Source organism: Pezoporus wallicus, unplaced genomic scaffold (genome assembly GCF_028554395.1).
Source record: "Pezoporus wallicus isolate ANWC-B61680 ecotype Strahan unplaced genomic scaffold, APGP_CSIRO_Pwel_v1 scaffold_3294, whole genome shotgun sequence".
Taxonomy (NCBI): Eukaryota; Metazoa; Chordata; class Aves; order Psittaciformes; family Psittacidae; genus Pezoporus; species Pezoporus wallicus.
In genome coordinates this window covers 16,575,660-16,585,049 of record NW_026635478.1, presented here as the reverse complement: position 1 = coordinate 16,585,049, position 9,390 = coordinate 16,575,660, and the positions used below count along the sequence as shown (strand labels likewise).

The 9,390-nt window shown below is 39.7% G+C and overlaps 1 long non-coding RNA gene across 2 annotated transcripts; it reads left to right on the top strand.

Annotated features, from left to right (window-relative positions):
* LOC130610797 (uncharacterized) lies at positions 1–9,390 on the top strand. Of its 2 annotated transcripts, XR_008975100.1 has the most exons (4): positions 1–286; positions 4,743–4,850; positions 7,136–7,280; positions 9,254–9,390. It is a non-coding gene; the product is annotated as an uncharacterized LOC130610797 (long non-coding RNA). The 2 variants fall into 2 exon arrangements; XR_008975098.1 differs by lacking the exon at positions 9,254–9,390 and having other exon boundaries at positions 7,136–7,873.

Sequence of the window (9,390 nt, the reverse complement as noted above, 5' to 3'; positions counted from 1 at the left end):
ACAGTAGTTGTGGATCTTTGAATCTGAAGTGAAGTTACCAAAGATGGTTTGCTCTGGATCTGAGTAGCTGAACAAAATCAGAAAGAAACTTGGCAGCAGACCCAAGCACAGCAGTTACTAGGATATGTTGTCATTACATTTGGTCCAACATACTAGAAGCACTCAGGAAAGACTTCCAAGACACAAGCCAAATCCACTAGATCTTCATTTCTCCAGGAATTTAGTTTTGAATATGCCAGATGAGTTTCAGGCTTGTGCTGTATCAAACAGTTTCAAGAGGAGCTAGGTTTGTAATTTTTTTTTTGTTTTTTTCCCTGTTCTGCTATCTTTTACATTGTTTGGTGTTAAGCTTTGTCTCAGATGTTGTGTGTAATATCATGTGCTGCACTTGTCAGTGGAGCATAAAGTAATAACAATAATAAAAAAAGTAGATCTGTTTTGCCAAGTATTTTGCTTTTTCTCAGGATACGACAGTGCTAAAATACTCCAACTAAAGTACAGATTCCTTCCTTCTGTATGTTACCTTGAAGGACACTTAATACCAAAACTGTCCTTGAAAGAGGTGCATTGAGAGTTTAAAAACTGCAAAAAGAGAGTAATTTTGAGGCGAATTTGAAGTTGCTTTTTATTTAATTGGTGAAAGCCAGTATGAGCAGATCATACAAAGGGGATGCTCGGAACTACAGGTGCTGCAGCCACACCAGTGAGTGGCAGTTTCTTGACCTGACTTGGTTTCAAATTGTGAAAGTGACAGAGACAGTCCAGTAAGCCAGCAGGTTAGGTGCTGGTGGGATCCTCCTGCTCTGCTTTGGGATGGCTTCTCTGTCTGGGAGACAAACTTCTAGCACTCTTCCTTTTGGGCTATTAGTATTCAATGTGTTAGATTAAGAGCTGCGCCCAGTTGTGTTACAGACCGGTACCAGCTGCTCTCCTGGCCCCAGTGGAAGCCATTCTGACTGGGGCCTCCTTTGAGCTGGACATCCCAAAGCAGCAGGCCCAAGGTCCCACCAGAAGGCAGAGCTGTCCTTATGAGTTGTGTCCATCTCCAGAGAGCTTGCTCTCTATTTCAAAGCCTGAATACTTCCATGACCTGTGAGGCTCTTGCCCTTGGATGGGAATGTGGGGGAAAACATTCTGTTTATGTCAACAGCTAATTTTACCACTCAGGCTTAGGTGGCCTGGGATTGCAGTTTGTCTTCTGCTTTGCTTAAGGTGAACACTGGGACCTACTCTGGGATAGGAGCTATGTTGGTAGCCAGCTCATGCCTGTGCCAGTCAGCCAGTGGGATCTCAAAAGCCTCTCAGAGATACTTCTAGCAGGTTTGGGTTATTTGGATTTGTTTTTGTTTTGTTAGAGTGTGCTCATTTTCCATGGGTTGGTTCTTCACTATATCATAGAATCATAGAATGGTTCTGATTGGAAGGAACTTTAAAGATTGTCTAGTTCCAACCCCCTGCCATGGGGAGGGACACCTCACAGTAGACCAGGTTGCTCAAAGCTCCATCCTGCCTGGCCTTGAATACTTCGGAGATGGAGCATCTACAGCTTGGGGAAACCTGTTCCAGTGTTTCACCATCCTCACAGTGAAGAGCTTCTTCCTAATATCTCATATAAATCTTCCCTCTTTCAGTTTAAAGCCATTCCCCCTTCTCCTATTACTACATTGCCTCAACCCAGGTGCAGGACCTTGCACCTTGCCTTGTTTAACTTCATGAGGTTCGCACTGGCCCACCTCTCAAGTCTATCCAGGTCCCTCTGGATGGCATCCCTTCCCTCCAGCGTGTCAACTGCACCACACAGCATTGTGTGGTGAGGACTTGCTGAGGGTTCACTCAACCTCACTGTCAACGTTGCTGACAAAGATGTTAAGCAGTGCTGGTCCCAGTGCCAACCCCTGAGGATCACTGCTTGTCACTATCTCCACCCCCTTGAGCCACTGACTGCAATTCTTTGAGTGCAACTATCCAGACAATTCCTTATCTAGCGAGCAGTCCATCCATCAAATCCATGCCTTTAGAGTTCAGAGACAAGGATGTTGTGGGGGACAGTGTCAAATGCTTTGCGCAAGTCCAGGTAGATGATGTCAGTCACTCTCCTCTTATCCACCAACGCTATAACCCTGTCATAGAAGGCCACCAAATTTAACAGGCATAATTTGCCCTTAGTGAAGCCATGTTGGCTGTTACCAATTGCCTCCTTATTTTCCATGGGCCTTAGCATTGTTTCAGGAGGATCTGCTCCATGATCTTGCTGGTACTGACTGGCCTGTAGTTCCCCGGGTATTAGTTTTTTCCTTTTGTTATAAACTGGGCTTATATTTCCCCTCTTCCAGTCAGTGGGAACTGACTGGTGTATCCCTCTGGTATCTTGGTTTCTTATGGTCCAACCAGGAATCATGTTGATCCTCTTGGTCCTTTCACGGAAGCTGCTGCCACAGCAGCTGCGACTTTCACTGCTGTGTCAGGAGATGATACAGCTGCAGGTAGGGTGGTGGTTGTGTAGCTTTTCTAGAACTGCTGCTGTATCATAAGAATCCACTGCACTGACAGCATGGATGGCATTGCTGGTTTTCTATTTTCTATTTCAGGCTCACTGAATCCAAGTGTGCTTTTTTTTGAACTTGTCTTCCCTCCTAGAGTTTTACTAAGTTTCTTCTTGCTAGATCAAGAATCAAAGAATAACACCCCCCACCTCTTTCCAAAGCCAAACACCAATGCCCTGCAAACCTCCTCAGGCACATGTACTTAGAGCTATTACCAGCTACCACAGCTTTAAAAAGTGCAAAGTACTCTATTCAGTGACTAAACAGTGGTTTAGAAGGACTGTAGGCAGGTAGAGAAATGCCAGATGTTGGGACTAGAAAGAGTGCATTAGCTTCAAGTAATTAGGATATGCTTTACCAGGGAAGTGATGATATTCATTTATCCCAATTTCAAGGCAGAGGAAATGTGACTGTTAACTTTATTCCATGTGTTTGGATGTTACTCCCTGTGAACTGATCAAACCTTACTTGGAGAATGAAAACTTGAGCCTATAAGACACTAGATTCCTTTCAAGAACGTCAAGAAAGGCTCTGAACAAGCCTGTTCAAAAGCTCAAAGTTTCAATGACAATAGGAAGCTTTAAGAGTAACAACAATTTTTATGCCAAAGTTTGTTACTGCTGCTGCAACTGGAAACACTTTTTACCCTTACAAGTGGATTTAGATGCATCTTTTTTTTTTGCTTTTGGAAATGAGCAATAGCTTCCCAATACTGTGTTGTGTGACAGGACAGCATAAATGGCACTACTAGGTATGTGGTAAATAGCTGATAAAATGTTGGCTTTTATCTCACATTAAAAATAAGCTAGAAACCAGAGCAAGCCTTCATGCTAGAAAAGTAAAGGGATTTACAGGCGTGTATGTCTCATGGCAGTGTGAGATCCTTAATCAAAGGTGGGGGTCTTATCTATCATCTGTGTTGTTCATGTGCAATTTCTCAATGAGAAATTCAAACCTGACACAACTCCCGTGTGATGGTGATATTTATTCTCTGCAGAACATCATAACATTCTTTAAACTAATTGGTAGAGTTAGATTGTTAAAGAAACTTCAGAGGAGATTCTAAGCCTCAAGTACTCTAATTTGCATGGAATAGCAGGTTAGGAAGAAATAGGGGTGAGAGAAAATGGAAAGAACTACAGCTTGGCCAAGGAATAGGAACCTGCTCGAAGAAGCTGCTGTTGGGAACAGCTGTTGATCCTGGAGAGGTGAGATACTAAAACATTAAACATCAGCTCTTAAGTTGGTGCATTTACCAAGCAGAATTGGGCTAATTTGTTCCCTCAGATAACCATACTAAAGTCACTTGTAACTAACAAGGTAAGAACACTTTTATAGTTACATCCTATTTTTCACTTAATCGGTAGTAATTGTTTCTGCTTCCGGTGTCAAGATTTCTTACTGGAGCAAGCACTCAACTTTCATCTTTAAGGTTTCCTAATGTTAGGGGTAAACTCAGTTGAGGCTGACAAGTAACTTGTAAACTTCTCCAGGAGTAATAATTTTAGATGAAGCAGTGTGGACTCTCTGTCTTGACTGAAATTAATTTGGGGATGTCAGCATCTGAGAGGTTTTCTCTGTCAAGCAGTGAAGATTAGTTTCAGGTCTAAAATCACTAAGGAATTCCTCCTTGCAGGTTTACCCGTCACTTTTCTAAGAAGGAAGGAGAAATAGAGGAAAACAAAAAATCGGCACCTTCTAAGTAGTCACAAGAAAAGTCAAACCACTTAATTAGCAAAGATAAAATAACCCTTTAGCCAAAATCCTGGAATTTTGCTGTAGATACAAAGAATAGCAAGAGGGATTACAGCAGAAATAAACACAGAAGAGATTTTGTAGAGGAGTGGTGGTAATAAGAAACCAAACCATCCAAACAAAACTCCTTTTTATTAAAAATACAAATGTACGTAAAGGGACCAGAATTCATCGACTGCTGAAGAAATTTAAACGGAGGCGCATCTGCCTGTCACTTACTGATTGTGACTAACAATGTCACTTAAACCGTACTTAAGCTGCATTTAAAATTGAAGAGGAGCTGCTTTAGGAAAGAATAGGTTTCCTTAATGGTAGCTCTTTTATGATTCACACCTGCTCATTTGACAGTGCAGAAAACCATAGATATTTACAGAGACTGCGAGGGATTATGTGCTCTGAGGAGCTGTCCCTCACTATTTCCCTCATTTGCACCATTTCTTAAAGACGCTTGCAGCATGGGATGCTTATCTCCACTGAAAAAGCCTGTTCCATCAGGCTAGCACCCCTGGAGGCAGCCGAAGATTACCAGCCTGTCTGAAACTTTGGAGTCAGGTTATTATCTTATCTCTGTACAGTTGTCTGCTGGATTTATTCTTCCAATAGTAATTAAAAGCACACACGGATATGAGTCACAATTTCGAGTAGGTACCCCACCCACCTGTAGCACGAATGAGAAGGACTGGCCTTGTAGGGAAGTCTCAGCTTGAATGGCAGTTTCTACCCTAAAAGCAGTAGTAATGCTGTTTAATGAGGTAAAAGGGTCTGCAAGTAATTTTCTGCAATACAAAAGCTGATGTGCCATAGATTTGCTTTTGCTGTGGGTTTCTCTTGCGAGTGCTGACCTAGGACAAGACAAAACACTTTCTCAGTGCCCATGAAAACAGAGCCAGTCAGGCTGCAGGCCAGACAGGCCAGACTGGTTTTGGTCACTCACCAGCGCAATACACTTGGGAATTACATGTAACACATGTAGATTGCAAAGCAACCTCCTAGGAATCATGAAGACTTACATCGTAGTATTTGCCAGCGATATTGGAGACATTTTCTTGTTTTAATTTTTCTCTAGTTTCTCCTCTGACTTCCAGACTGATTTTACAAAAAATCCAATTTCCTAACCGTTCCCCAGCCCCCCACCCCCCCCTACCCCAATGCTTCTCAGCACTTTGGAAACTGCTTTTACATATGCATTTTACACAGATAGTTCCACATCTAAATAAGTGCACATTATCACAGACAGCTGAGGGTGATTGCATAAACAAATTACCACATTTTTAACATGTATACAAGCTTATGACCAGAATAGTCAGAAGCATACTTTGTATGTACACTTCAGCATTTTCATACTTCCATGATTTTATTTCCAAGCCAAATTGCCTTCAAAAAGCAAAGCACATATTCATCACCAAGAATTAAGTACATAGAGCTTGCAGATTCAACACAAAGCTGCTTTTGAGTTGTCACAGCATTAAAAATAGCATCTGAAAAATTACTTATGAAAAATTATTTTCCATACATGAATAATTTAGATGGACAAATGGAATTTTATTAAACTCTGTTTTCTTACCATCTCAAGTTGTATTTTGAGAAGACTTTTGAAATCTGAAGATTTTTGAGCATATTAAAGTGAGTGTATAATAGCAGCAATAGCAGTGGTGATTTTAAGAATAGAGGGGATGCTACATACCAGAAATGCTTGTGTGAAAACAAGCTACATTTTCTGTACATTTTCTGTGCATTTCATATGTAGTTTTTCTGGCCTTAAAAGAATTAATTCCTCCTTACATTGGTAAGTAATAGTACAGTCAGATTTAACTGAGTACTTATCCAATAACTTCCTTGCCATTTTAAGAGATTGAGTTCTTACCGTCATGCTGATTTCCAGTCCTCCATAGGACTTTGCATATTTTACAGATCTGAGCGAATCTTGCCTTAAATGCCTGTGAAATGAAGCGAGGCAAAAGTAATGCTCAGTGGTGGGGTGAGGGGAGGAAGAGATATGTGGAAAGCAGCAGTACTTTGGCAGTACTTTGTGGTAGTCCCGCAAGGCCAGTCACCTTAGTGAGTAGGTGGGAAGGGAAAACACTTGGTAAGGAAGGAGAACACACAGACATGGAAAGCAGACGCAGGAATAAAACCTGTTTGGGAATAACTAGCTAAATTAAGTGGAAAGTCTTGTAAAGCTTGCCTCAGAAATTACTTTGCTATGACCTGAAAATAGCTTTTCTGCCTTTAAATGGTGGGAAAAGCACTGTTGTTTTATATAAACAAATAACTTCCCAGTTTGCTCAGTGATGACTAAGTTTATCACACGTGGCATCATGAAGAAGTTAGGCAAAAGTAAGGCTGAACTTGTAGAATACCAATATTATGATCATCATTATTATTGGGAATATACCAGGCACTCTAAGACCTGGTTTATTATTTATATATATTTTTTTATTTTTTTTTTTAAAGTCTTCTTAGATACAGCTATCACACATGGACTGATACTCCAGAGATACATTTACTTCATGTGAATTAATTCACCAGCTCTGCAAAGTTAGACACTGTGTTTTGTCACATAATGGCTGCCCATATAATGGCCTCACCCACTGATGTGGGGGAAGAAAAAAATTACTGGTAGCTTCAGAGAAGACAGGCATAATGATCCCATCATGCTTACGAAGGGCAAAATCATCAAAGAAAATTACAATTGTTACAATGGAACTGTTAGAATTGAAGCACGGTTCTTTTCTATGTGACATAAACCTCAACATTATTATATGTATTATTAAAATATGTTATTGTATATTATTTAATTTGCATTGTTGTATGTGTTTTTTCTGACCGCATGGAAGCTGCATACAGTGATCAAGGAACAGATGGCAGAATCTCAGGCTCATCACTCATCTAAGAGCCAGCTTAAAGTGCGGTTTGAGGACTCCAAAAAAAGCAACGCAGTTCTTAGGTCCATGAAAGTGCAACTCAGAGACAACAGCATAGGTAGCATCCCACTTTTCAGTTAGATTTTGGGTGTATCTGGGAAGTGCTATAAACTATCTCATAGCCTATTTTCTGTCAAAATAACTTAAATCCCAGGCTCTTGAAGATCTCCTTGTAGAAACATTTTAAAGACCATTACTCATTATACTGCATTAATTATATTAAATTCTCTCAATTACTAAGAATAATATGTGGAGCCATTAAGCACAATAAAATATGTAAGTATGAACTGAAGTTTCTTCTTTAAGAATACACAGTGTCTTCTCAAAAGTCACAGCTCTTACTAAATATAGATTTTTATCTTAAAATCTATACATAGATGCTAGTGTAATTCATCAATTAAACAAGACTTTTAAGGAATTTAGGAATTATCCCTTGCCTAGAGATGTGGAATTCCTGCTTTATTTGTTCCAAATGAAAGTTTAAACTCTACAAAGTCAAAAGTAAGCTTTTGGTTTGTGGCTTCTAAATGTGATTACAGGGCAAAAAAAGGGCTGTTTCAAATTCTGCAAGCAGCCTCAAACAACTGGACTCCATCAATCTTTCTGTGATGCTGTAAGGTTTATCTAATAAAGAATGAATGGGAAGTATTAGCTCCCGTGACATGGGTCTTCCGTTAAGTTCAGCTCAATACAATATTGTAGTCATACAAATGTAATTACAGACATTTCTTGATGTCATATAACTAATTTAAAAAAATAGTATAATACAGTATCCGTAAAGTACATGTGAATCAAGAGGAGAGTGACAAATGATGAGAAGTAGCCATTAGTCATCATTATTAGAATGTTCTGGGGGTTTACTTTAGTAGGGTCCTGGAAGAATGGAGGATCCAACGTATCCCTTGATGATCCAGATATAGATGTAAACCAGCTATATAAATAAAAGACTGCAGAGAAACAGACTAGTGTAGTGACAATAAGACAGTCACTAAGAGTGCTTTGCATAAGGTGAAAAAATGACCCCATTCAAACAAAATCTGTATTTTAGAGCTGAAGTTAGGCTGTGTCTTTTGAAGGGAAGACTGTATCCTAGAAAATACCAGCTCTGGAAAAAAACTAGATGTCATGTCACAGTCAAGAAGCAATTTAATGCAAGCTCCCCCTGTGATAATATGACAAAAAGGATGACTGCAGTCTTTGAGTACACATGTAGGAGAACAGCAAGCAGCAGTATGGAAGAGCATATTCCAACATCACACGTGGTGATAAATATGCCAAATGCTACATGGCCATGTTTTTCTGTTGACAAACTGGTTGCCAGTTTTCCACCCTGGAAAATATCCTACAGGGGATGTTGTCTTCCATACAGATTGAGGTGACTTGCTTGTTTATGTGTACCAAAAGATAAAAAAAAAAACCAAACAAACCCAAACCACCAAAACCCCAAATCAAACCAGACAATGCTGGGCTTTAATGACTAACAGCAAAGATGGATGTTGGAAGAATCAAATATTATAAGACAAGGCCAAACAAGCTGAATTTAGAATGAAGAGCAAAGGCAATTTAATAATTTGAACAAATTGCAAAGTAATTTGATTTTTTTAACAAGTTTTCTCACTAGCCACCTTCAGGTTTTCTGGCAAGTATTTTTATGGAAAGCCAAGATAGTTATTGGACTCAACACAAAGATTAGCCAATGAAATCTACCGTCTTGCACTACATAGGGTCAGGCCAGATTATCCAGTAGTTGATTAGTAACCTGATTTTAGTGGTTACTGGTGACACTTATCATGCAATTATGTACTTAACTAGTGATCATATAAATAGATTAAATGGGGAGAGGGAACTCTGGAAATGAAACTCAAGAATGATTGGAAATTACTTCTGGAGATAACACAGGGAAAATTTAGTGAAAGAGTAAACCAATGGGAAAACCCCTGATGCGTTCCTCAGTGTTTGTATACCTCTCATGTGGTGAAGCTACATGTAGCAACAGCTATATATGTAATTGTCTAATCTGTGTCTTGCTAGCTAATGGCCAAGTTCCTTATTCAACCTTAGACAATTTTCATATGAAGATCAATGAACAATCTTCCAGCTGAGAGAGCTACATAAATATAAATGCCTGCTGCAGTCCACAGAGCTGAAAAGTAACACTTTTCCTTCAC